This window comes from Lonchura striata, chromosome Z, assembly GCF_050655825.1.
Source record: "Lonchura striata isolate lonStrDom1 chromosome Z, ASM5065582v1, whole genome shotgun sequence".
Lineage (NCBI taxonomy): Eukaryota > Metazoa > Chordata > Aves > Passeriformes > Estrildidae > Lonchura > Lonchura striata.
In genome coordinates this window covers 60,471,070-60,498,381 of record NC_140740.1, presented here as the reverse complement: position 1 = coordinate 60,498,381, position 27,312 = coordinate 60,471,070, and the positions used below count along the sequence as shown (strand labels likewise).

General features: G+C 38.7%; 1 long non-coding RNA gene across 5 annotated transcripts in view; it reads left to right on the top strand.

Annotated features, from left to right (window-relative positions):
• The window catches only part of LOC146763857 (uncharacterized), a 67,240-nt gene that overhangs the window by 34,233 nt on the left and 5,695 nt on the right, over positions 1–27,312 (top strand). For 3 of the 5 annotated variants that reach the window (XR_014951299.1, XR_014951297.1, XR_014951300.1), the window contains 2 exons: positions 15,677–15,854; positions 18,078–19,023. This is a non-coding gene — a long non-coding RNA (uncharacterized LOC146763857). Of the gene's footprint in view, positions 1–15,676; positions 17,160–18,077; positions 19,024–27,312 lie in introns of those variants that run through there. The other 2 variants (XR_014951296.1, XR_014951298.1) reach the window with 2 other exon arrangements.

Genomic DNA, 27,312 nt, shown 5'->3' with positions numbered 1-27,312 from the left:
ACCAAAAACAAAACCAGGGGAATCTGAGATAGAGGGAATAATGCCTGATTTTATATATTCTGACAATTACCAGCTGTTATTGATGCCTGATTATATATATTATACATTCTGTCTATTACCAGCTGTTGCTGGTAACCCTAGTGACAAATTTTATTAGAACTGTTCAGAAATGTCCAAATAGATCTTCTTTTTCTGTTAAAAAATGTGAACTAAATAACATGAAATCAGCTCAGAAGAAAATACTAACCTGGGAATCTTGGGACAGACTGAGAACACTTCCTGCAAGGAGAGCTGCCAAGATTAGCTGCCAGGCAAATTTCTATCAGGGATTTGCCAGTTTGCTCAGCTGTATGCTTGGTATATACCTATAATGTATTGTCAGGTTTGTGACCTAAGATTTAATGGGTTGGCACCCCTGAAAGCTCCTATCCTGTGTGTTGCCCTAGAAATCAGCAGTCCAGGAGGGTTTTCAGGTTTGCAAAGTTCCGTAGAGTAGCACTTAAAAACTGTGGTTACTTCTGTTGTTGTTGGGAGTTTGATTTGAAATATCTGAAATGAAATCTCATTTCAGAATGAAATCCAGTATGAATTTTCCCTTTCCAAAGAAATGTTGAAACTTCTGAAGACATTTTGGGGCAACACACAATATCATTCTCTTCCAATTTTGTAATACCTAGCAGAGAAGAAATTATTACTTTTCTCAGCTCTAGCAGCTTTATAACAGAATAAAAAACAGTCCCCCACTGACTTGCTCTGGCAAAGAAATTGAGTTGTATCAAAAAATAAACTTTCAGGGTTAGCAACTCAGGCTATGCTTGACTTCATGTAGCTTGCCTTATGGTGTTGTGTTTCAGCTTTTCACTTGTTTTTTTCTTAATATGCATTGGTCATGTCAGATTAAAAGCCCTCCTGAAAAGTGAATGCATAGCCATTGACCGGCAATTAGCAAACACAAGAGAAGACAAAGGCACCAGAGTAGGGAAAATGTGAATTATTCAGAGCCAATATAGGCCAAAAATAATTTTGAAAGTATGATCTCTCAAGCTGAAACTTTCTGTCCATTAACAGCTGGTACCTCTTTTAAGTTCTAAACATAACTTTCTTTCCAAGATTTGCTGAAGTAAAGTGGAGAAAAAAAAAACAGGGAGATTTTGAAAAGCTGAACTGTTCTAGATGGGCAGAATAAAGAGATAAATATTATCACCGAATTAGTTATAAAAAAAGCCCTGACAAAACAAGAAGGATTTCTACATAGAGAATGTATAAATAGTGAAGAAAAGTAAGTGAAGTGCTAGGTCAACATAAACACAATTAGAACTCCCTCACTGAAAGATGTAATATAATCAGTCATAATATCCCATTTTGACTAGGATAGTAGAAAACGATTGTATTTCTTTGTAGTGAAACCGTACAATAAATGTCAAACATGCTATGTGCTGATGTTGCAGTTTAAGAATGAGGACAGCTGATTACTCAGAAATGCATTAAGAGTTCTGTTACATTAATGTTTGTTTACCTGTTTGGTAAACAGGATCGAGGATCATGAGTCTTGGATAAATACCCCTCTTATTATATTCAGGCTTTGCCTTTCAAACTGTTAGCAAAACAAATGTTGCAAAGGGCATGCACTCCAACAGCTGTGCAATTGCCTTTTACATCTGGACCCGAATATGAAAAAAATAGTGTGGAACTAATTCACCTGATATAATTAGACTTATGGTTGAAAGAGGAAACAGAGGTTTACTTCTGCTCCCTCTGATACACTAAGCATCTTTCTCTCACTAAATCTGTGAGAGGTTGTCCAAACAAGATGATTATTGTTTCATGTTAAGAGAGTAATTCAGATACTCATCTCTTTCATATTATCACTGATAATGTTGAGAATTAAATTATGAGGTTGCCAGCAATATTAATGTTTGCAATCACAATTATTTTGATAACTTTCATTGTCTAGGAAAATAGATTTGCTCTATATTTGCTCTGCAAGATTTTTTTTGCTCTGTGCTACTCATTCATGATATTGGAAATAGGAATGTGTTGCCCAACTTTTTGATGGAGAATGACATCAGTGTTCTGGGATTCTGTACTCTCAGTTGGAGAGAAAAAAAAAGGCTAGAGCTCTTACTATTTCTAATGTTTTGTTGTTTTCAGCTTTGAGGAAAACAAATCCAGTATCAGTGTACACAGACAAAATAACATTCAGAGCATAAAAAAGACTTTTGCTTGCTGTTGTAGTCAGCTACTGAGCACTACTCTAGGACAGTGCAAATATAGGCTCTGTGTCATATCATTGGCTTTCCAGGCACGAGTATAGGATTCCTCATAGTGTTAAAGCCTTTCACGGTAAATGTCTGTGCTATAAATTTTGATGTACTTCCCAGCTGAATGGATGCTTTGAGTGGAGACAGTCTGGCTGGAGCTAAAGTAGTTAGGTTTGATTTACCTCTTCTTTATTACTCAGTTCTATTGAGAATTTGGAGGAGTGATATCAAGGCATGTTGATTGACTTCAGTTTGTAGATTGAAATAAAGTGTGTGCTATTTAACCTTGGCCAATATCATACAACCTTATAATGATATTATCAGGATGAAATAATGTGTAGATTTGTAAGACAGACAATGAAAGCTGATCTTTGCAAATAAATCCATTGACAGATGACTTTTTCCTAATAACCATTTAGTGTGTATTTTTTGTTCATGTCCTTATGAAGTTTCCAGAATTAGAGGAGTACTTGTGAAGAGTCCCTGTGTGTGCCATTTCTTAGGCATTATTTAAATTTAGTTTGATTTGTAAAATTTGATTTGCATATTTTGGCCAAATTAATGTAGTGCATTTCATCTGCTGCTTTTTCTAGAACTAAAACAGTTCTTACTTTCCAGCATTTGCAGAATATTCCTCATTACTACAAATTTTCAGCTGCAATTGTAGTGAGAGTGAGATAGGTATTAGCATGCCTAAAATGAGTGATGTAAAATAATTGATCCATTTTCTAAGTCCTGTTATGACACTCTATAGGTTTCTTCATAAATATCTATGTACTTCCAATATTTCTTGTCAGATGGAACAGTAGGTATTCGTGGAGTCAAGTAATTCCCTCAACAGTTTCCCTCACCTAGCTTCCTCACTAAAAAGCAAAGTATGACTTCTCTTTTCTTCTGGAATCAGGCAATGATATCAGGATTACTTTCCAGCTAATTATTAATGAGATTCATTAACAGTTTTCTAGTCATTAATCCTGTGAAAAGCTCCTATATTCTGCTGCAAATTATAGGTGGATTTTAAAGGACTGTCAATACTGACAGTTTGAAGTACCATGCAGTAAAAAGGGCAAGCAATGGTGGGAAAAAAAGCCAAGACAGATGTGCAACCATCCTGAGAAAGGCCGGGGGTCATAAAATTTAATAAGTTCTTGCCAGCAATATTTCAGAGGGTAGTGTAATAGTTATGTGTGAATCCCTAGAGGCCTTCTGAATGGGAATGCCTGTCAACTGTGGCAGCTGTTAAGTTACAGTCCTCCAAGCGCGTTTGGTTCTCTGCATGCTTGTCATGCAGTCTGGTGGCCCAAGGTTAAGCCAGAATTAGGATATTTATATCCTGAATATTATTGTCACTAACCCACACCAGAGTTAGACACAGTTGAGCTGTATTTGGCCATTGCATTAGACTGCGCACTCGAGGGAAATTCCCAAAAAGAGGAGGGGAAGGTCTGAGTGTTATCAGCTGTTACCATGCAGCAAAGTGAGAATTAAACACTCTGTGTGTACAGGTCTGGTTAGTGTCTATGCATGCAGAAATGTGACCAGCTCTCACAGATATATCTGCTGTTTACTGTGCAACATGCTGTGCTGTTCTTGCTCAGACAAAACTGTCAGCAGCTGAAGGTGGAGCATGATCCTGTGATCCAAGGTCTTACTTTTTGATCACTATATTCTATAAATTAACTAGTCTAAACAAGGTGAAATATAGGATCCTTGCAGCCCTTTTACCAAAATAGAACTCTATAAATGAATCTCAGTTTATTCTTTTCCATCCCTGTCGATTTTCTAAGACCAGCCCTTCTCATAGACGACAAAAATGCTTAGCATTCAACTGAAGACCTGTATCAGACTTCAGCTGAATTTGAAATAGCTGAAACCCTTAAGCATCCATGTCTTTCAGAGACTATGAAAATCCAAAGAGTGTGTGCAAAACAGAACCTGCAAAGTGAAGATGCAATAGGAGATTTAGTCTATTTGACTGGGTTTTTATTCCAAATGAAGAAGTCTACATACAATTGGAAGGTTATGGAGTAAAACCACATATAGCCCCACTGAGTTATCAAAAGAGTGTGGTTCCCATTCATTAGTTTGAATGGATGGTAAATCCCTTTGAAGTTCTAGTATTACAAGTTCTAAATTATTTGCTCTAAGTGGCTGGCTCTGTGTTTTGAATGTTGTATTTAATGCCAGGTAGAATATTCTTATGATAATACTTAGGAAAAAAAAAAAAAAAGGGTAATTGTGCCTTTTCTATGAAAGAGAAAACCACGCAGCCAGGTTCAATATTCATCAGACAGCCCAGCACAGAGTGGATAAGATGAGGAGGAGAGACCTCAGAGATGAAGCTCCACAGATGTAAAACCAAGAGCTGTGCTCCTGACCACATCCTTTGAAGTGGTTTCTAAACCAAATCAGTCTGAAGGAGCATGGGAACATCTTTCATCATCTGTCTCCTTGCTGCCCTTCCTTGATTAGTGTCAATGAGTTTGAGGGTGAGGGCTGAAAAAGGCTTGCCAGTGCAGCACTCCTTGTTCTGTCCCTCAGGCAGAATTCAGGGAAATACATGCAGTGAATTGTGTTTTCTTCTAAGCATTTTTCAGGTGAGACTAATATAACCACCTGTCCAATGGCTTTATACAACACATGAAACATATGTGTTGCAACTGACACAGTTTTGTACTGGCAAAGTGCCAGTAGCCAGTATAATTTAAATATCCTGGACTCGGTGTTAATCAATAGCTTGTCTCTGAGAAGATGTGCTGATATCTCTACTTAGTTCTTGCTACAAAATTGATTTTTAAATCTAAAGTGGCCTGATTCTATTAATTAGAGTGTGGATATAATTTGCTTAACATTGCCATTTTCCATTATTTTTATCAATTATATTTCAGAATTAATAATAATTATTCAGGAAGGCAGTTGTTCTCATTTATTTGTGTGCTTCTGAATGACTTGAAAGACAAGAGCTGGACTGTGACTATATTATAGTATGACTCTTTGGATTTTGTTGGACTATTCTGCTTGTTTTATAAACTCTGTTTTCTTCAATGCCATGCTTTTTAACCTCCATAAATAATTATTCTGTATCAGTAGCAGAAGTATTTTTTCTAAAGCCCATTCCGTTGTCCATGTGCATGACAACCGTACTGCCATTAGGAGGAAAAGCATGGCATCATATTGAGCCACTTAGTACATAACTTCTAGTTCCATATCACATTCCATAGCAGTCTCAGTGTTCTACTTAGTGGGTATTTTTGTGTACATGTCTTTCTAAATCTGGCACTACAAGTTTCAGAGGCAATTGTTACTGCACTTTCAAAAATCTATTCTAAATGTCAGAAGTTCCTCAATATATGTTCCAAAATCTACTCTCTATGTCAGAAATTCCTCACATCAGTGATAATTAGACACCATTTTGACAGTTCTTACAACTGAACATATCTCTTAAGGAGCTAATGACTACATCATAATCTCATCTTTCACTAAAAAATATGTACATAAATAAATACCACTCCACAACCTGGCCTATTGCACAAAACATGAAAGAGGAACACTGCAAATCCAAACATCTTTAGGTAAATAAGCAGCTCTCAGCATGCATTTTTATTTAATTCTCATTGCTTTTACCAGCACCTTCAGCTTTTTGTGATCAGGATTTCTCCCCCTTCTTTTCCTTTTTCTTCTTTGATCACTCAATGTTGGCAACACAATCACAGCACAGAATCATTTAGGCTGTAAAAGACCTCTGGGATTATCAAGTCCCACCTTTTAAGATATCACCCTCTTAACTAGGCCATGGCACTAAGTGCCACATCCAGCTGTTTCTTTCTTGATCACCTCCATGGATGGTGACTCCACCACTTAGATGGCAATTCCACCGTTTGGATGGCAGTCCATTCCATAGCTTAACAACCCTTCCCATGAAGAAATTCTTACTGATGTGCATCCTGACAAGCAGCACCTTCTCTTGTCCAACTCTTGCCCTGTCACTGGTTGCCTAGGAGAAGAGACTCCCAGCTACAATTTCAGGCAGTTGTCGACAGTGATAAGGTCACTACTGAGCCTCCTTCTCTCCAGGTTCCCTCAGGCCCTTCTCATAAGATTTGTACTCTAGACCCTTCAATGGCTCCACCACCTTAATGACCTTGCAGTGAGGGCTCAGGGCTGGACACAGTACTCAAGATACGGCCTCACCAGCAAAAACACCCGATGCTACTCCATGGGAAGAAATTCTAAATCCATTACAGCTCTCTAGTTTTAGAAGTGAAAAAATCATCATCAGTCTTCCAGTAGTAAAATTTAAATCCCCAGATCACTAGCACATAATTATATTTCTGGAACTGTTTGCATTTTACTGTGTAAGATTCATTACCTTTGTTATACATCTGATGGAAAATGGAAAGTGATAAGTAGAGATGGATTTTGGTAAGTAAATGGATAGGGATACACACAATTTCTGCAACAGAAGATAAAATACATACTTAAAGTAAGAATAGTTTTCAGTTCAAAGAGAAACGTAAAAGCTTCAAAAAGTTTCAATTTCATTTTCTGTTTACCAAATACATCTATGTTTTCTGTATTCTTCTAGGCCTAATGTTAGGTAGTACCATTTTCCTTGGAATGGTATTTTGTGATTGAAGTAATATTGTTTAACTGTGGGCATTTCTGAAACATAGACAAATACTACAGTCATTCTCCTTTGGCAAAGTGACCCCACAGTTCTGTGGTTTTAAAAATGCAATATTAGAGTTTGTGCTGCTTGATGTAGAAGAATTAATACTCCCAAATTTTCTTTGCATTAAGCAAGGCAATTCCATGAAGTTTTTAGCAAGTCTCATGTCAATCACCAGAAAGAATTGAATAAGGATGAAGAATTAATGCTAAGGGCAAGGAAAGGTCTTGTGAATTCACTGTAAGGATTTCACATTGAGGAAGTTAAACTTCAAGAGATCCTTCTGAAATTTCTTTAATTCCTTGTTAGTTTAAATTGCATATTTTTCAGAATGTCCTTCATATTTTTAGTGCTGACTCAGATGTAAAAAGATACAAAGGAATGATACGCAGGTAGTAATAAAAATGTGATGTGCACACAGGAAATTATGCCACGCTAAAATTTCTTAGCACCTTATGTCATCAGAAATGCTGTGATAAAACAACTCCATATTTTTAGAAGAAAAATAATTTTTTTGTACTTGGATTATGAAGAATTTGACCCTGTAGTGACTATAACAAAAAGATCCATTGAAAATGAGTTGTGAGAAATAGCAGCTTAGTATGAAGTTGAGTAAATTGGAGCTATAGGCGTGCAATGTGATGCAGTAAGAAATAAAGACAAACACACTACTGGTGTGTACTAGAAGTACTTCCATCAGAAATGGAATACTGTTACAGTCAGACCCCTCTACTTATCACTTGTGAGACCCCACCTGGAGCACCATACCCTGTGGGATGATGGTGAAAGATCCAGCAAGGCCCAAGGCTTGCTGCCTATGGCTCACACTGTGTACCTGCCTATGTTAACTTTGCAAAGGGAGAACTGCATAATGCACATCAAGAAAGGATGGGCTGGATGAAGGAGAAGGGCCTGTGCAGATAGGATGGGCAATGGCTCTGAGAAATTGTACAGAATGCAATAGTCATGTGACTGGAACTTCAAAGGGCACCATCACCAAAAATGTAACTTCTGGAATCGTTGCGTCATAGAATGACTAAGGCTGGAAAAGACCTCTAAGATCATCAAGGCTTTTGACTGATCATCATCATGCCAACTAAACCATAGCACTAAGTTCCATAGCACTAAGACTCCAGCACTTCCATGGATAGTTTGTTCCAGTGCTTGACAACCTCTTAAGTGCGGAAATTCTTCCTTATGTCCAACCTGAACTTTTCCATGGTGCAGCTTGAGGCCATTTTCTCTTGCTCTGAATTTATGCATTAAAACACACATCCTGCAAATACTAGTAAGCATAATGAAGTACATGCTACCATGTGTATGACCATATTACTCAAACTGTCTGCTTAGATCATGCTGTATGTAACAGAGAAGGAGGGAATAAGACTGGGCTGTATATATGGGTAGGATCCATCTAAGTTAGGAGAAAAACTCAAAATCACCTTACCAATAGCTGACTGGCTACCTTCCTCTCCTTCCTCTCAAGAAGAAACACCTTCTTCCTAAGCTTCTGAGTAGGATGGTTGTAACTATCACCCAGGTTAGCACAGTATTATTGTTATTAGAGCTCTATTGCAGCTAGGGCATTCAGCAATGACAATGCTGAATCTGCATGTCTGTTGCTTCAATAAACCACAGTATTTGTGAACCCGTGATTGCAAAGTTCTTACTGAAGTGACTGGATCCAAAGTTTCTTACTGGTTAATCACACCATTCATGAATATATGATACCACAAGCTCTTACTGAACACTATGAGACTTCTAGTGCCAAATGGGTTATAATCAGAGATTAGGCCTAGTCAGACTCACCCTCTTTGATCTTTGAGGACCAGGTGGAATGCAAGGTGGATTATGTCCTGGCCAAATTGCTTAACCTTAATGCAACAAACCCTCAACATACAAAGGGAATGGACTCATTGAAACAGGTCCAGAGGAGAGCACGAATATAATCAGAAGGTTGGAAACTACTCCTAAGAAGACAGACTGAGGGATTTGGGCTTATTCAGATTGGAAAAACAATTATTTTGGAGACACCTCTCAGCAGCCTTTCTAAAGGAGGCTTACAAGAAAGTTGAAGAGGGACATTTTAAAAGGGAATGTAGTGAGACAATAAGGGTTAATGGCTTTAAACTGAAAGGAGGCAGGTTTAGACTGGATATTGGGACGAAATTCTTCATTGTGAGAATGGCAAGGCACTGGAACAGGTTGTGGACAGAAGTTGTAAATGCCCCATCCCTGGAAGTGTTAAAGGCCAGGCTGGATGGGACTTTAAGCAACCTGGCCAAACAGGAGGTGTTCTTGCCCAGGACAGGGGGTTTGGAGCTAAGTAGTCTTTGTCCCTTCCAGCCCACACCTTTTTATAATTCTATGATGAAACATCTTTTGTACAGTTAATTTCAAACTTGGATGTTGTATTTAGGAAAGGTTAGTTTGGATTATACTGGGAGAGGAATGGAGGAGAAATAAGAGATTATATGTTGCAAGACACTAGAATAGTAAAATTTGTAAAAACACAAACTTTGAAGGGATATTTTCATTTTCTAAAGCAAGGAGGAAGAAGAGTTGTATGTGACAGCAGTTTATGCTGGCAGAAACCCAAGCATAGCCATGGCTCACAGCTTTAAATTACAGCGTCTTTTCAAAAAGAACAAAGGAGCAAATCACCTTAAACTGGTACAGACAACTGTGCATGCAGTTAGAGAAGTCTGGGGTTCAGCACTTAAGAGGTCAGTTCTGGCATGGCTTGCTATGAAGACCAAACTGGGAAATGGGAGCTGATTTGGAATTTTAAAATTTTTTTTCAGTGAAAATGTTTCTCATGGTAAATTCTAGATTATTAAACAAAAGGTTTACCACTCTGGCTTGAAATTAATTTTTACTTGAAACTTTAAATTCCTTTTTTTCTTCCCCCTCCCCAATATTTCATTCTTCACCTTGATGGGGCATAAGCTTTTTTTTTGTGTGTGTGAAAGGAAAACATTTTCCTTTAGGGCTTTGTTAGCAGTCATACTTTTGCATTTCTTATACTGAGAGGCAGTGATTTACATCTTGTACATACTTGTACTGAGAGGCAATGACTTACATCTCTATTTGCTCTTCAAGATTTTAATTGTTTCCCTCTAAGTACAGCACTTCTTTGTACATCCTCTGTAACAGTAAATACACATTTTCTGCTTTATTCTCATTCCAAGTCAATATACACGAAAGAATCGGATCTCTGTGTTATCAGGATTTGATCCGTGATGACTGGATATTCAATACTCAGACTTCAAATAATATCTAGCATCACAAGTATAGTAGCTGATAGACCTCTCAGGTTTAGAAATCTATCCACAAAATGGATGGAGGGATGACAATGTGCATGGAAACTTTACTACATGTAGGAAGATTGCCCATCAGTCAAGAAGAAGTAATGCTGGAAGTTTTTTCACTAAAAGCCTTTTTTAGGGATGCAGGAAGTGTAGTTTAGTACAGGTGATCTGACTATTTTCTTATTTCTTGTTTTAGAAGTAATTTTAATGCATTTTAATTTGAAAGACTTAAGAGATCTTCCAATGATAATTGTGGTAGGCTACATGACAGGCTTAAGAAGTGCTGGACATGTCTGCAGTCTAAACATTTGAGCTGGCATATAGTTGCTGACACTAGAAGCCCTGGATTTCTACATTTTGGCTCTAAGTTTGACTCTAGGCTATGAAATTCCTAGTAGCAAGGAAGCTCTGTGGCAAGGGCTGTCCAGCTTCCCTGCAGGGCAACTCCTCTGGCACATGCTGGATTCTGTCAGAGACAGCCCAAGTCTTCAGGATATGACTGTTTGAGCTGGAAGGACATTCTCTGAAAATCTGAATTATTTGAAAATCCTATCTCTAAATTATATCCAATTACATTTCTGTGAAATGTTTTGGATAGGCCTGTTCCTGACCACAGTTTTAAGGAAAACTCTACCTGACTGGAGAATGGGCGACATGAGGTCATCCCAGTGTACAGCCTGAGACAGTAACACATTACAGAAACTACATAAACTGTAGTTTGCTTGCCTCTCTCCATCCATCCATCCATCCATCCATCCATCCATCCATCCATCCATCCATCCATTCCACTTCCTCCACAAATACACAGTCCAAAGAAGATCTTCTTTTGCCTTCCTCAGAGCTGCAGTTTTTCTTGGTGCAAAATGCTTTCACTTGCATTATCGGAAAAGTACATGGGGGAAGTTCTGATTTGCAGCCCTTTCTGGCATGAACAGATAACATACTGAAAACATGTTTAATTGCCTAGTTGAGTTGGAGCTGAAAAAACTGAAATAGCATCACCAATAGCTCTGTTAGATATCTCTTGTGCTAAAACATTGCCACCTTCTAAGCATACGTTAAGACAGCTGGCAACAATTAGTTGAGCAGAAACAAGCAGTAAAATCAGACTGGCAAATGAGATACAATTGGAATTGCCTGCCCTCTTCTTTCTCCAGATTTGGATTATTATTTTAGCTTTTAATTTTTTGTATTTTCCTATGCTTAAATTCTTCCTCCCATTTCAGCATGGGGAAAAAGGTTGCAATATCTCAAAAACTCCTATGGAATGGAAGGATAATTTTTGATTTAGATTTGGAGAGCAGACATAATACGAATAATATTGTTCTTTCCTCTTCATTTAGTTTGTCTTTCCCAACTTTCTTTTCAGTCATATGAATAGAGCTAGACTTATTACAGTGTGAAGTGTCAGAGTTCACCGACTCAAACAGAAACATACATCTTCCTGCTACATGATTGAAATATCCTTTTAATATAATTTCTCAAATAAATATCTGGGATTACAGCACATGCAGAGCTTGAAAAGTATAAAAAGGAATGAAAATCTGGGAACCCATCTAAATATAATGCTCTGTGCAATGCCAGAATGGCAAATTTTAAAAGCCATCTCACCACATCCCTCATGTTTTTTGTTATAGCTGAAGCCTTCTGGTTAATGTAAATGACTGTGCAGCTATTGAAACTGGTGTACACAAAACAAAAAATTAATTCATGATCTGAAAGAAGAGAAAGCTACTGCATTTTTTTCCTCTGACTAAACTGAAAGTTGTTGTTGTATTTACAATATGCAGCATTCTGGAGAGAGAAGGAGGTTTGTGTGGGACTGGCCTCCCAGACAGATCAAGCAGCAATGGCAACAACAACTTTGTTGTTTAGTGGTTTTCAGAGGCACATTCAAAGCCCTTACACGAAGAGCACATAAAAAACCTTTAAAGAAACACAGTCAAATACTAAATTTAAAGCAGAAGTGAAAATGTTGTTTAAAATAGACTAGGAAACACGTTCCAAAGAGACATCCTTCAAGGCTCTTGAATGATGTTAGAGAAAATACTTGCAAGCTAGGACTGAGAATGGTCTTGACAGTAATACAATCAAACACTATAAAAGTGATTCTTAGAAAGATTTTTAGGAAATATATATATTTTAAATTTTGCATCACACTAAGTACTTTTGTACAATGCTAGAGTATGAAGCAATTGCTAATTAAATGCTCTTCCTAAAACTCACAATAGCCACACAGTCTACATTTACATTATTACATAAACAGGGATCAGGCAGCAAACAAGAGTCTTGGATTCCAGATAGCTGAGACAGATGGATTCACCTCCTTTGCTCTACTTGACTGCCCTTGTCCAGGATGAAGCTACTCTTGGTTCTAGGGACAGGTATCTTCAGGGAGCATTCCCACCAAACCACAGTGTAGGTGTTGCATCAGAGTTGACTCCCTTTGCTCTACTCCATCCTCCAAAGCAATCCTGTCAGGCTTATATCCTTACATACCTCCTTCCTACTTTCAGGGGCATACAGCTGAGTTTCAGCCTCTAAAAATCCACTCTGGCATAGCACATTCTTCATGATGTCACACAGTCCCAGGCCCTCTTTCCAGAAACCTTGTTCACTGGTCGCTTGTGTTTAGTTGCAGTGATGTACCATCCGAGTCAGGTGAAGTTCTGCAAAGCACAGTGTCCACTGGGAATACCTGCACACAATTTCTTTGGCTAAGAATATCGAAATAGGAATATAAGCACAAGCAAAGCAATCACGGAATGATACTTCTAGTGCCCTAATGCTTTGTGCTGGGGGATTTTCTGATCCCTGAGGATCAGAATCTCTACATATTGTTTACTTCTGTTTCATAGCTCTTACAACATGAAAACTTGCCCATGATTACAAGAAACTCAGCACGAATTTTGATTTACCTAAATATGTGTAACTTATACTCCAGCCCTATTTACACGCTTGCTGGAATTTGGGAAAGATTAAAAGAAAACAAAAAGGAAAAAAAAATACACTTTAGCTACTTGTTCAACTCTCACCATGAGAGTTTATTTTAAAGATATACTCCACTGCCAGGAAGGCAACAAAATTTTTATTTTATTGCCCTAAAATATATATTTCTTAATCAGTCATTAAAGTTTAGCAGCAAAGGCTTTAGGAAGATAACTAAACAATCATGAGATGTCAATTCATTGGACACTGAGAAGGACACAGAGCACAGGACCAGAATTCAGAGGCTTCTTATCCAGCCTTGTCTTTTTTTTGCTATTTTGTTCATTTACCAAAGATTCTTGACGACTTTTAAAAATAATAACTTATAATCAACTGTATTTGGTAACTTATGAAAACCACAAATTTTTAGAGATTTGGGTTTTTTTTCAAATTTATAAAAACTGTCATTGCTTGCTTGCATGAAATGTTAACACTGGCAAGAGTGTTTCAATCAAGTTGAAGCCTGTTTATCATCTCTCTTGGCACAGCCTAAATCAAGGCAATGTAATAAACTATCTGGAGAAATGCTCTTCTTACAGTATTACTCTTGGATTCAGATGAAGAAGTTTAGCTTGTGAAAACATTTTGTGTTTATTAGTATAATCTTTGTCCAATCTAGCTATCTTAATAGATCAAATCAATACTTAAAAAAAATCTAAAACATATATATATTCAAAGGCAACAAGAATACATTACTGCGGTTCAGAAATAAAACATCAACAAAAAAATTCCTTTTTCTTTTTAATTTCTCTTTCATAATAATTTTCTTGTTTCAGTCTGGATAATGCTTTCTCTCTTTGTGGCACACCTAGTCCAGTAGACTATGTATATATTTCCCTATTTATAGCTCTGAAAACACACTCACTTAAATATTCTATAACTTACTATAACTCCCACAGAAGCTGTGGGTGAATATTGAAATTGTTTGCTTTACCTTTATAAACTGTTTTATGCTGACAGTGTAACTATGTGACATTCCCTTCTGGTTTTAAAATTCCTGACTAAGTATGAATTTCTAGCACAGGTGCACTTGAAGTAAAAAAGTTGTATTCTGCACACTTTTCCACTGAAATACAGCTATCTTCAAAAGGTAAATTAAATCAGCTTAAAACAAACTATAACCCCAGAGAGGGGAACATTCCCACACTTCAGGTGCTGGTTACAAAATCAGTTTGATGCTTTTTGGGACTGATGCAATAAATGAATGAAGAGATTTCTTTGAAACACAGGAAAGGTTTTGTATGCATTATTTTTATTTTCTGAATCCAGGTTTAGGCTGGTTCTCATTTTATCTGTGCCCTGTTCCCCACCTTCACATGAGTACACGCAAAGCGGGGGCTTCAAAGCTGACAGCACTGGCCTAACTCTGTTCTTGTTAAAAACATTGGCAAAACTCCCAGTGGCTTCAACAGCAACAGGATTAGGCCAACTGTGCATACTTTGAAAAATTCACCCAAGGCAATAAATCTAGCATTAATTCACAAAAAAGAAAATCAAACAGAAAAAGGAATGAAGAGATGGAAAAGAAGAATCATCATCCAGTTGCTCAAAGTCCTTTAACAGAAAAATTTCTCTGCTTACATATTGTCGTGTAGGGTCTGTGTGACTGGTACATGAGAAGTAGGCTTGTGTTAGGCTGTTTAGGACTGTGCAGGGAGTGAAGATCCCTTCCCTGGCCACTGTGTAGAAACTGCTGGTAATTCTGCTGTTTAAATGGTACAAGAGCAAGGAGACCTCTGAGATCACAGTTTCAACTCACCCGGCCACAGAACTGTACTGGATCAGGTCAGCACTTCACTGTTTCCACTGCAAAGCATGGGCTGCTCCAGCCTCTAGTGTCTTGAGGCACTTTGCTGTCATTTATTTGACATATCTGCATCCACTTGTTCTCAACTCATCTTGCATGTCTTGCAGTACCTAGTGGGGGGCCTACTAGAAAGCTGGAGAGGATTTTTTTACAAGAGCAGGTAGTGATAGGGCAAGGGAGAAAACTTCAAACTGAAAGTGGGTAGATTTAGTTTACATATTAAGAAGAAATTATTTACTGAGACATGGAGTGTGAGGCACTGGAACAGCTTGCCCAGAGAAGTTTGGATGCCCCATATTTTGAAGTGTTCAAGGCCAGGTTGGATGGAGCTCTGAGCAACCAGGTCTAGTGGAAGGTGTCTCTGCCCATGCCGAGTGAGTTGGAAGTAGATGTTCTTTAAGGTCCTTTCCAACACAAATCATTCTACGATTCTATGATTTTCATAATAATTTTATCACTCATTTGCCTGTGCCTGTCTTTGAATTACCTCCTTTATGTTGTTTAGTGGTTTGGTGTGGGGGATTTTTTGGGTTTTATTTTTTTGTTTTGTTTTGGGTTTTTTTTGTTGTTGTTGTTTGTTTGTTGTTAGGTTTTTTTGCTTGGTTTCAGGGGTTTTTTTTGTTTGTTTTCTTTTCACTAGGGACATAAGTCTTGGAGAAATGGGACCAAAAAATGCAATGGCAAAATAACTTTGGTTTGAATGTTGTTCGGATTGGATTTTTGCCATCATTGCACTGAATACTAGAACCTTGACGTGAACTTTTTCCATTCACCTTTAATATCACAACAGCCTTTGCCATCTTCTGTGCAGCCACAAAGTAAGTAATGTTCAAAGCATTGACAACACTTTTTCACTAAAAGACAACTTTGGAAATTGTCCAGACTCTTAACTTTCACAAATGGTTGTGATTTCTCACCTTCACAAAGTGACTTGCCTCTCACAGTTGCTGACTTTGTGGCCAGTATAGATTGGTGGTATTTCCCCCTTCACTGTTCATGAACTCCTCATTCTGCCTTGGAAAAGTAAAAGGGCTTTACATAGACCTACAAAGTTCCATTATCATTGTGCAAGGATTTGTTCTTATTTTTAAAGGAGAGCATTCACACCTTCTCCTGACATCTTGGTGGAAAAAAAAATATATAAAACAAACACGTTAGTACATCTCAGACACCTAATTGTGATTTTTATTTCAACCAATATTATTATGTGAATCTCAACAAATTTTGTTTGCAAATTCTTCCATTCACCCTTTATGGTATGAGGAGCTGGTTTTGGGGTTTGAAATAGTAAAATATATGATTCTGGCATCCCTTTTTAGCAACCAAGACCTTCAAATTTGCATTGCTGTAGATTCAAAGCTTTATATTCTTTTTCTGGCCTCATATCAGCATCATTTTTGCACAATTTCGTGACTGTAACTTGGATTAATGTACATTTGCAATGTGAAAGAAAATTCCCGATGCATGTAAAGAACAAACAGACTGAGAGAGTGTTTGGAAGAATGCCATTAGTCTATCTGAAAATGACCTAGGAGTTTGATGCTCACGCAGAAACTACAACTGGTGTTTTTGGCAAAGAAATGCTGCTAACTAGATTTTTGTATCTAGATCTGGGGAATTTATTGATTTGCAGGGTTCACTGGCAGATCTACAAGAATTCATTTTGCATGAACCTGGAATGAACTGTACAGCCAAATGAAAAGTAGGAAAAATAATAATTTTTTATTGACAACAAGTTTTAGGTTTTGGGAAGGATAACTTTTTTCCTCATTCATTCTTTCATAAAACTGATTTCCAAATGCTAAGAACTAAGAATAAAGGCTCAAAGTAGGACATTTTTACAGTTTTGAGTCATTTTTTCCTTAAACAGTATACACAAAAAGCAAAAACCACCACCAACAAAACAAAAACAAAACAAACACAAAGAAACAACCAAAAAAATTTGAATCACTGTTATTCAGGAAGAACATTTTGGCCAACTCCATATCTGATATTCTCCCATAATGCTTCTCTTTTTTAATACAGAATGGGAATATGCTGAAATGCAAAACTTAGTGCAAATTCAGTAAAACTGTGCAAAAGGACAAGTCAGCACAGAAGCAAAAAGGAAAACTAGATGATAGGTATGTCCACATCAACCTTTTTAAACCATGCAGAACTGCATTTTTTTTTTCCTTTATTTTAGTAAACCCTGGGATACTTCTATTACATCTGATTCTTCCTATGTTCAAAAGTTAATTTTGATCTTGGAGCGGGAAAAAGTAAATTTTGTTAGAACAGGAAATCACATTAGATACAAAATAAATGCACTGTCATTTTTGCTTTTCCTTGATATTCACACTTTTGTTATTTTTATATTTTCTCGATATTCACTATTAATAATTTATATTAGTGATTAATTTAAAAAGCAAAAGATGATCTTATTCCCTAAATAAGCTAGATATCATTATTCCATCAATGACCATGACCTACTTGTTAAACCAAAGGAGCCTGAGATTTAATGGCAACTGTCACACATATACACAAACACAAAATATCTATAGGTTAATATAACAAGTACAGAACCAAAGAAGAATGCTAAAGAGAGAATGAACTGGGGAAGTTTTAGTTTGTTTACAGTTTGTTCACAATTCACATGAGAAATAGAGTGAGGTGCTGCAGTGTAGTAGTCACTTTTATGACAGCCCATGCATAGTCAATGTGAGTACAGAGATAGGTAGTTATGGGACATGGTTTTTTAATTTGTAGAAATGCTAACATCAGTGAGAAGTTTTCCATTGCCTTCTCTTGTGTTTAGGCTATGTCTTAAGGTAGGAGCAGAAGCAGCTAGCAAATTTAACTTTTACTGTCAGCCCTACTTTGAAACAGAGGTTCATATCTAGCCATTGCTGTGCCATGGCTTGTAACAGTGACAATAAGAGTGCTTTCTTATGCTGCACTTTTGCTATCTGCAGTCTTCAGTAAAGATCAGAGCATCCCAAATGGGGGTATAAGACAGACTCTGCAAATCTGATGCTGACTGTAATCTGAAATAATTGCAGTTGCAAGACTCTTCCCGGAACCCAGCAGCACAGTGTGCTAGTGAGCACAGAACAGATACCTGAAGGATGGGATAAATTATGTGGACTGGAGTGGCTGTTGCAGGTGGGAGAGACCACTGGTGAGTATAAGAAGAAAAGGCAGATGAATCAGTACTTGGTTTATGTAATGATTTGGGAAAAAAATCGCAGGCCTGAAGAGCAGATGGACTTTGTTGTGACTTCTGTTAAGTCTGGGTTTCCAAGGTACTGTTGATCGCTTATTGGGGTAAGCATTTCTTTTGAACGAAGTGTCAATTCCCATTCAGAGATGTGAGTGAAATTAGGTGGCATTTTCTGCTGTTATATCTGGATTGTAAAAGTAAAAGGTACATAATTTTGAAAAGATTAAGGTTCACTGGGCTCATTCCTATAGCATTTCCCATGACATCTAAAGCTGACTTTTGGTTCTCCAGATATTCTAAAGTATGTCAATCCAGGAAAAACATATTTGAAAAGGATCTTACATTCCTTTTCCAGATCTAAACTTGGTTTCCTGCCAAAGTAGTTTGAAGTAATCTCTTAGCCAGTACATATCTCAGACCTTTGCTTCTGAGCACAAAACACATTATCAGAAGCCCCTGAACTGACCTAGAGATAACATTCCATCCTAGGACACTGGAAGATAAAAATGGATGAGTTTGGAGTTTCCAGATTCCATACAAACAGCAAAAAAGCTGAAGCTTAGAATGTTTGAGCTGAGGTTGAATACATGGATTAAAGAGCAAGATTGATATAAAGAAATAGATATTGTATTTCATGATAACTTAACAAATACCCCAAACAGTCTGGAGGTCTCTGCCTTCCCTGCAGCTATGATGTGATCTCAGGAACATCCAGAAGATCAGTGTGATCTCCACATTCATGTGTGTCCTTACAATTTGTTTTCTTGTAGGCAACAGGAATTTTGTGCAACTACCTAAAACAGTAGTTGCATTGTACTAAGTCATTAGATAAGCTTAGGTACGACTTTGACAACTGTCTTTGCCCATACTCCAGACTGTGATTCTGATCAAATGTCTGGAGTGGGTATATGGGATGCATAATGTCCCTGAAATGCCCTTCGCACTGTAGTGTAGCTGTATATTTTGATCTTCTATTTTTATACAGTGACTTTGTATTTGCTAACTTCATACAAGATTTTGGTCTTAAAAATGCACATAGTCATTTTCTCTGCTGTCAGAACAAGTTCAGACACATATGTTAGAAGTGATTTTAAAACAATGCATTCATTTCATACAACACTTGAATGACTACCTGGCACATATTTGAACTCTATCTGATAACTGTAGCATTTATTTTCATAGTTTCCTTCTTCAAAGTCTAGCACTCTGATGAAGTCCTGACCACTTCATAAAAAGCAAATGATGGCATTAATGTTGCCAGCAGGAGGGTGTAAGCCACAACCATTTGAAAAAAAAATGACATGGCTCTTTTTAGCTGAGCCTCTCCCTGGGAGTTGATTGCTACGGAAAAGAGAGGTGAGAATTAGCTGCTTTTACAAATGTCAGCATTCTTAGAAGGTTCAAGTAACAAGAGGTGCTGAAAAGTATGGCAACCAAATCCACATCTTCTGACACTAATCTTGTCACTTCTGTGACATTCTTGGCCTCTTCTAACCCAGCGTCTGGGAATTTGAGACAATCTTTGGTCTACCACATGTTGGTGCAGAATATAGCTGCTGCAAAATGAGACCAACCTACAAATGGGGAGAAGATCTATTTAAAAATGAAAAATCCCAGCCCCCTCATGCTTCCTTAGCAGAGGCATTTTTAGAACCAAATTTCAGTCTCATACTGACCACTTAATACTTTGTAAGCTGTGTTGCTCACCCCAGACAGGCAGGAATGTTTTGCTGTTTGTTTTTAAAGCCATCATGCATGCCTCTGCTGGGAGCATCTACTCATTCAACACCACTCTGCAGTTCACATTCTCATTCTTCATTTCAGGAAAACTTTGCCTGGGTTTGTTTTAATAGTAGACCATAAGGGAAGTAAAATGGTATGATAATTAATATTCCATTGGCAAAAGCAAGATTAAATTTGCTTAGTTTTGTAAGAACATAGTTGGCCTGAATAAGTGGTGACCTTATATCCCTTGTAGATGGTATCATCTTCCCATTTGGTCTGCATTTCTGAGAGTTTAAATGGGGTAGAGATTTCAAATACTGAGAATTACAGAATGACAGAGTGCTGAATTAGAAGGGAACCACAAGGATTATCAGGTCCAAGGCCTGGCCATGCACAGACCCATGTTCCAGAGAGCATTACCCAAACACTTGTTGAACTCTATCAGGCCGGTGCAGTGACCGTTTCCCTTGGGAGTCTGTTCAGTGCACAGTCATTGTCTGGGTGAAGAACGTTTTCCTAATATCCAACATACACCTCCTGTGATACAACTCTAGGCCATTTCCTTGTGTCCTGTCACTGCTTGCCAGAGATAAGAGATCAGTGCCTGCCTCTCCTCTTCCCCTCATGAGGAAGTTGACCTCAGCCTCTCCTCATACGGCTTCTCCTCAAGGACATTCACGTTCTGTTGCCCTCCTTTGGGTGCTTTCCAACAGTTAGAAGTTTTTCTTATATTGCTTTGCTGAAAACTGCCCCCAGCACTCGAGGTGAGGCTGCCCCAGGACAGAGCAGAGCAGAGCAGGATAATCCCTCCCTTGCCCGGCTGGCGATGCTGTCCCTGATGCCCACAGGACAAGGGTGGCCCTCCTGGCTGCCAGGGCACTGCTGGCCCATGTTCAACTTGCCATGGACCAGAACCCCAAGGCCCTTTCCATGGCACTGCTGTCCAGCCTCTCATTCCCCAGGCTGTCTGTACATCCAGGGCTGCTCCACCCCAGGAGCAGAACCCAGCACCTTCCCTTATCCTTGATGGTTGGGAATTGCCCAGACCTCTCTGCAGGGCCTCCTGGCCAGAGTCAACAGCTCCTCCCAGTTTTGTGTCACTGTGAACTTTGCATCCCTCCCAGTCCTGCACCCAATCACTTAAGAAGATGTCAAAGAGCAGAGAGTCTAAGGTAGAACCCTGTGGAACCCCCCTAGTGACAGGTCACCACTCTGATGTCACCCCACTCACTGTAACCCCTTGTGCCTGACCTGTGACCAGCTGCTCTCCCATCACCTGATGTGTTTATCCACCCATGTGCTGGACATTCTGTCCAGTAGGATACTGAGGGAGATGGTATTGAAAGCTTTACTGAAACCCAAATGATCACATCCCCTGATTAACTAGGCAGATTACCTTGCAATAAAAAAAATCAGGTTTGATAAGCAGGAATTTCCTCTCATGAAGCTGTGCTGGCCATGATCAAAGACTGTGCTGTCTTTCAGGTGTTTTTCAATACCTCTTAGAATAATCTTCTGCATTACTCTACCAGGTACTGAAGTGAGACTGCCAGGCCTGTGGTTCCCAGGCTCATCCTTCTTGCATGCCCTTCATTCACAGGTTATGCAATTTGTGGTGGGATTGTGTTCAGGGCTATGGAGTTACTGCCACTGACTCCTAGGTTCCTTAGCTTATGGGGACCTGTAGTGCTCCAGGGAACTACCTGCTCTTCTCAGTTACTGCTACAGTAGGGTATGAGGAGATGGCTATATCAGCTTAACAGTAACTTTGCATGCCATAATGCCTGACACATTTGAAATGTTGCTGGGTAACAGTTAAAGACTTTATATCTTTTTGATTATTAATGATGTATATACTACACTCAGCACAAGATACCTTCCTTAAGCTTTTAGTGTCTCTTGGAGGTAAAGTTCAGTAATATGCCTTTTTGCAGCTTGCTCAGAAATAAAGCTAATAGCCTTTAATATCAAAACTTGGGCTGATGGGAGCCTGAAATACAAGCACAGAAATATAATGAAGCAACAAGGTTCACCTCAGCTTGGTCCAATGGCTCTGCTCTAATATGGTTCTGTTTAAAACATCTTTTTCTATAATAGCTGACCCTTTGACACTCCCTTGCAGCCACCCCACTGAGGTCAGGAGACAGGGTGCAACAGGGAATATGTCCAGGGGCAGATCCCCTTAGCTTCACTCTTCCTTTTTTCCCAGTCTTGAAGGCTTGCTACTTCCCTATGTAGTCTTATGAATAGACATTTTCTCTCCCTAAAATTGCCCCTCTTCCTTGCTTGTAAGGAGAAGCAACTACCTGGATACCAGAGATCTTAACAACTACAGACAGGGGCCAAGAACTGCCACCTTGGTTGTAACAGGTGCTCATGTTTTAAGCTCAGTTTCAGAAAAAGTTCATCTCTTCAAAATAATCCTTGTAAGTGAAAGTGAGGGACAAGAGCTCAGCTTGCTGCCTCTCATCTGCCAAAGTGCTTTTGGAGCATCTGGAGACCTGCTCTCCATCAGAATGACCTAATTCTACATACACCCATATTGATCTGATCTGCGTCATCATCGGTTCAGTGTTCATTAATGCAATTGGGTGCAGAAAGCTTTCAGAGGAAATAGATGAAGAGAGGGAATAATATATGCTGTACTCTTAGAGTGGGAGTGAAATTAGATTATTTTTGTGCTATTCAGTTGAAACCTACTCAGTGACATTTTAGAAAGGTTATGTGCAAAGGCCCTTCCTCTCTCCCCCTCCCATTCCTACTCCCCTTCTTCTCTTTCTCTTTCTTCTGCTCCTTGTCATTGTTGTTGTCTTCCTCCTCCTCATCCTTCTCTGCACAAGGTAGTGGTGGTGATGGTGTGCAGTGAAAGGTACATCTCCACGCAGCCTCTGCCTCTGGCAGACAGCAAAACCCCTCCTGCCACCAGACACATTGGCATTCTGTTTGGCATGGCAGTACAGGCCAGCAGTTTCTCCCACTGAGGGCACAGGGCATTGTGTGAACCAAGGAATAATTCTTCTCTTAATTTCAATGTTGTAACTGCAAATCTTCAGTGGCATAATTCCCACTTTATCTGTGTGAGTGAAAGATAGCACAAGTGCTGAATTAATTTCACAGATTTCACACTGTGTTGAGGATAAGGTGGTCCACAGAGGAGGAACAACCTCCTAGTACATCCCCAAGGCTCTTGAGAAGATGTATTTGCTCACCTCCTGCTTTAGGAGGAAAAAAGCTTGTCTCTTCTTGTTATATTTCTCATTAGAATCAGAACTGCTGGAATTGTTCATATTACAGGAAGTATGTGGGGGCAGAGCAGTTCTCGATGAGATGAAAAGTTAATGAGATTGCTTTGAGCTAGAGCACCAACAATCATATACTCCCAGCTGGTATGGACAACACATGCTTCTCAGTTGTATACTCAGCACATAAGAAATGCATGACATGAAAACTCTATGGGTGTTAGCTGAGAACATACATTTTATGTACCAACTAACACTGTAATGTATTTTTAAAACTATTAGGAGAAAGCACAAAGAATTGTGCTCTGACATTTGGGGCAGAGTGTTACTGTATGCTGGCTTTGTTTGATATTATTCAAACTCCCTTTTCATTTTCCACAAAGGCAAGGTCTCTGACCAGTGCTGCTTCCATTGTATGACCTTTGAACTACAGCTGAATACAGAAGTAGGATATGTAACAGATATAAAATACACTGAAATTAGGGAGATGCAAAGTATTTACACATATTTGGTTTTACCACAATGCAGTAGTTATTTTGTTGTGTAATATTAATATAATTATAGTGATAGACTTAGTTGTATCACTTTGCTTCTAATTGCAAGAGGAAGATACAGCAAAGATGATGCAAGAGGACAGTTAACATAAAGGAGGCTTGTAAAACAGAACTGATAAAAAACCTGAGGGAAACTGTATAATTCTAATGTGCAGCCTATGCAATTCACAGCTATACTGAAAGAAAAGAGAAAATTAAACAGAGACTGTCATAGCTGCCATTTGGTGTATATGTCAAAAAAAGTAAGCACTCTGATGCACATTCCTCTACCTCTCTCAGGAATTTGCTTTGCATGGGTAGTGATTCCAGTCTGCTGTTGCCATGAGGGATTCCTGACCCCTTAGTCACATTGACTTCCTCCCCATTTGGGCATACAATTATTAATAGGAAAAATAACTTTTCCAAGACAGAGAAAAAATAAGAAAGGGAAGTTTTATCATACCAGCTTTTAGGAAATGGAAGGTAGGAAATGTGTAGCACAGCTCTAATATGTTCATGTATTAATATACTTGAATAGTCTTGAATAATTCCATGACATCAAGAAATGTACCAAGATACATTATTTTGTCTAAGCTGTTCTATTTGACATTGTGGCTTTTCATTTAACTATACTACAGCAAAAATGCATTTTCTAGGGGAGAGAGGAAAGTACTTTGTAGGTGCTGTGATCAATTTACCAGTGCAGCTGACATGAATGCGCCCTAAGTCCTACTTTATCTTCCTAATACAATGTAATCCTTAATTATCTATTTTGATGTCTAATGAGCATAGAACACGTGTGTGAACTCCTAAGGCATGTATCAGTCTTGCCTTGCTAATCCTGTTGTCCTGGCTGTTCCTCTGCTAACTCTAGTGCTTTGAATGACTCACAGATACAGTGTCTCTGCTTGCTGCTGTATTTCTGACATGTAATCATAATAATTACTCTCCATCATGAGGAAGGTCTGGAAACAATACAATCTGCCACCTGTTGACATATGTTGAAGTCTGTGCATGTTATTAATCCAGGGTATAGTTTGTCAGTCTGGTGTTGAGCTTAAAAGGCCATTGCAGACCTTTTAATGATATTGATATTCTTGCAGTGAACAGGCAACTGAGCAGTGCTCTATTTGACACAGCACGAAGCTATGGCATTAGAGTGGGGGTAAGGACAGATGGTACATACTCATGAGCAATCAGGCACAGATTTTTCCTTGATGACAGAGAGAAAAAAATCTTTTACTTAACACCTGATGTTGTCACACTCTTCCACCTGAGCAGCAGTGGGGCTGTAGTCCTGCTAGCTGTTCCTCAGTAATAGATTGATGGAGTGGTCCCTATACTTTATGAAGCACAAAAGGAGATCCAGAGATTTATCCTTTTTAGATGACTTACTCTTTGGGGGCTGAGCCTTAGTAAAAATTTAAGCCTGAAAAACCCAGGGAATTAAGCATGTTGTGGAAATAAAGATATGGTTATTCCAGCTAAAATCCCTGCATTATTAATGTCTACTTCACTGATAACATCAGCATGTAACTTGCTGCATTCCCACTAGACTGAATACTAGGATGAATTTAATGATGCTGGTATCAGTGGGGTGTGGGGTAGCTTTCAGGATCTAGCTGGGATAATTCAGAGTGGCATCTAACCTCTTTGCAAGACAGCATAGTTCTCAAATAGCTGTAATCAACACTTCCTCTGGTTCCATCAGATAAGCAAACTTTGGTAAGAGCAGCAGGTAAGCAAATCTTGATAAGAGCAGTAGATATCCTCCTTTTGACTCCATCAGAGCCCTCCATTTCAGCAATGGCAGATGGAAATGCAGAACTCTTGAACTTGGGTGGGTTCAGCACAAATCTAAGTCTGAATCCATTGGTGTAAATATAATCTATGTAACCCAGCAGAACAGCAATGAGCCAAAGTGTAGCATCACCAGGGGATTATCATGGGGGACAGGCTTGTGATAGTGGTGGCTGCCACATCTCATGGAATTTGGTGTCATTGTGGATAGTGTGCTTGCTATGGGAGCACACTCTTAAAAGGAGGGGGTACATCTATCTTCACTAAAATGTCCACACTCAGCAGCAGTCCAAGACTGCAAGATATGCTTGTAGTCTACCCTGTGCAATGGACACTGTGCAAGCAGTTCAGAGCTGAGGAAAAAATACCAATGCAGTTATCAAAAGCAATTCTGGACACAAGGTATTTTCTGTGCTTGACCTAAGGTGCTGAAGTGACTACATGTCTCTCCTTACACTTATTATGCCTAAAGCTGTTTTGAAAATCTCTGCACTGTGTTCCACTGTGTGGTTTAGACGGGCACATAGATATTACTGTCTCCCTTGACAGAAATATAGATGAGAATTATGGTCCTTCCAGAGCACTGCTATGTTTGAATGCAACTTAGTGTTGAGGTGCTATTAATTTTAAACACCAAAAGTCTGGGAAGCTACCTTGAACCCTGTGGAAGTCTTAGTTTACTGTCTGATGAATGTGGAATCTAGGCACTTTTATAGTCTTATGGTAAAGTCATATCTTGCAGTGATTTTATGAGGTTATAAAAACCTCAGTGTGAATTTGTGATAATACTGCCTAGTTTATTCACCTTCTTAAACACAGTTTACAGACAACCCAGATTTCTAACTCCTCAGCCGTGTGTGGCTTTGACACTCAACACTCAACCTTTCCACTTTCTGAGACTTTCTGGAAGCCAAGGGCCAGGAGAGAGACCACTCTGCTGGACAGCTCTGAGTTCCTGGGTACTGTCTAGACAACAGATGGGGTCTATGCAAATCACATGGAGATACGAGCTAAGATGAGTGCTAAAAGGCAGAGTGCAGAAGGTGAGAGACCGTCTTCATAGTCTCTACAGCTGATCTTGTGAGTGAGCCTAATCCATTTGGGGGCAAGGCAGTCAGGTTAATTCACACTCACTCCCTGTTGGGTGTTAACTAATCTCTTTGACTTCAGATTGAAAGGAGAAAGAAATGCTAATGCTCACGGCTTCACCTGAGTGGTGGTAACTAGCATCTTAGAGTTCAAGCAACAGCCCACATCCAGCCAGCTCTGCTAAAGCTGTCCCAGAGCAAAAATAACTACAGTGATAATCTCAGTCATTACAGCTTCACAAGAATGGCTGGATATACTCTGGAGTTTACGCAGTTGCTCTAAGTATTATTTAGAATATTTTTTTATGGATCAGAAGTAAGGATGTGAATATAATAGTAAAAGGCAGGGTCAAATTAAAAACAAATACTGGCAGCAAGTTTTACTGCACTGATAGATAAATTCCTAAACCTTTATTCTTTTGACCTTTGTTTCTGTCTATTTTTAGAATTCACAAAGTGTTCTGAAAAGGACAACAGTAGGTGTGAAAGAGAAGCATTTTCAGAATAGTGGGCTATATGGCCTCTAGTTCTTAATAATCATGGAGACTTTAAGAGGTCTTTCAAGAGGTAAAAAATAGATGATGTATATCCCATAAATATGCATGATCCTAATGGTCAATGAAAGGAATAAAATTCTATCTTTATGCAGCAGAGAAAGAAAAGAAAAAAAAAAGGGAAAAAAGGAAGAA